Below are 2161 nucleotides of genomic sequence, written 5' to 3'. Positions count from 1 at the left end.
GGAAGATTCTAGCCTACGTCCATCCTGGGTCGGAGGAGCTTCATTGCGTGCATCTGCCCGGGAGAGCAGAGCATGCCTCTCTGTCTGAGGCGTCTGGCTCTGAGAGGAGCTGCATTACTTCTGACCTCACTTCCTCTTCCTACCAGCATTCTCTTCTGTTTACTCCACCCACCTATGTTCTAACCAATAAAATGGGCCAAGCCAGTTTCTTTATTAGCCAAAGACCTTCCTCCATCACAATACAACTGAAGAAGATCAATGGGTACATCTTGAAAAGGAAGAAGCCAAAACATCTTTATTTGCAGATAGTATGATAGTCTACTTAAGTGATCAAAAAATTCCACCAGAAAATTCCTAAAGCTATTAAACACTTTCAGCAAAGAAACAAGATAGATAACTCACATAAATCAGGAGCCCTCCTATATACAATGGACAAATGGACTGAGGGAGAAATTTGGGGGTTAACACCTTTCACATTAGCCTCAAATAATATAAAATATCTTGGGGGTAAATCTGACCAAGCAAGTGAAAGACTTGTTTGATAAAATCCTGTTCTTTGTAATACATTGTAGTTTCCAATTTAGTGGTTTTATGAGATTCCTGAGTGTACAAACTAGTGGGTCTCTGTTTCTTGTACCTTCTCTTGGGCTCCTTTCACTGTTTGTATGTTCAATTCTGATGTGTTGGTTTTTGTTTTATCTTATTATATTATATTTCATGTCATTATCACTCCATAGAAACCCAGTTGCTTTCTAATGAGAGACAGAGAGGGGGTGGATCCAGATGAGGGGGAAGGTGCTCACAGGGGTAAAGGGTGGGGACACCATAATCAGGAAATATTATGTGAGAAAAGAACGTACTTTCAATAAAGGAAACAAAAGTGTTTTAAAAAAAAAGATTATGGAAGCTGAAAAGTTCAAACAGACTGTGTACAAGCAAGCTGTGTCTCCTGTACCTGCATATGTGATGGGAAGGGATTCCTGTCTGCTCTGAGCATACTTTCCTATGTGGTACTGTCAAAGCAAGCTACTCACAGAGTCTCAAGGGATGTTTTAGTTGGAAAAGCGAGGGTGGGTGGCATGAAGAGAAAAGCTCACAGTCATCCTACAATGGGCTTCTTGTATTACAATTCCTTCTTTTGCAATTTACTGTATTATAAGAATGGGTATGTATCTAATTGGAAAATAGTCACCCATCTAGTTCTATGATCTAAGTGGGTACCTAGGTCTTTCTACACCACTTTCTGGTAATATGAAGGAAGTTTTCGAAGTGTGAATGGGTGAAATGTATGTGCTCTCTGTGGAGAGAGCACGTGCTTCTGTGCTTGAGGGCTCCGCAAAGTCACCCCGTGTGGGAACTACACTGGGGTCTTTGTGCACCTTAACCAGCAGAAGAGTTGCGAGCCCCTTCCATGCAGGTATGTCCAACCATTTGAAACTACAGCCAGGCTTGCTCACCTACAAAATTCATGGTTAAGAACGTCACAACGAAATCAAAAATTGAAAAGAACTTTTCATAATGTTCTAAGTAAATTCTCAACACTGTATTGGGCTGCATTCATAGATATCCTTGGCCACGTGGGCCTATGGGCTAGAATGGACAAGCCTTAGAGAGTTTCTACCAGAAGGTGATTTGTTCTCCTATGCTTGTCAATCTAAACAAACCAACCAACAAATAATCAGAGGTCATTTATTCTAATAAATAATGAGATGTCTTTTAGATGTGTGTATGCATGCTATGTTGGGCGCCATCTGTTGAAATAGGACTGGCGGGGCTGCGTCTCCAGCACCCCAGCCGCCTGCTAGCTCATGCCCAAAATAACAACACACAAATTGTATTCTTTTAAACACTGCTTGCCCATTATATCTAGCCTCTTCTCGGCTAACTTTCGCACCTGGACTAGCCCATTTCCAATAATGTGTGTAAGCACCCCAAGGTGTACTTACCGGGAAGATTCTAGCCTACGTCCATCCTGAGTCAGAGCTTCATCACGTGTGTCTCTGAGAGCAGAGCTATCTCGTGTCTCTCTGAGGAGTCTTACCTCACTTCCTCTTCCTCCTGTTTACTCCTCCCACCTATGTTTTAACCTATCAGGGCAAGCAGTTTCTTTATTTAATTAACCAATGAAATCAACAGATTGATATATGACACTCCCACATCA

Source organism: Alexandromys fortis, unplaced genomic scaffold (genome assembly GCF_014885135.2).
Source record: "Alexandromys fortis isolate MF-2015 unplaced genomic scaffold, M_Fortis_MF-2015_v1.1 scaffold_235, whole genome shotgun sequence".
Lineage (NCBI taxonomy): Eukaryota > Metazoa > Chordata > Mammalia > Rodentia > Cricetidae > Alexandromys > Alexandromys fortis.
The sequence above is the reverse complement of the archived record's forward strand: the minus strand, read 5'-3'. Positions refer to the sequence as shown.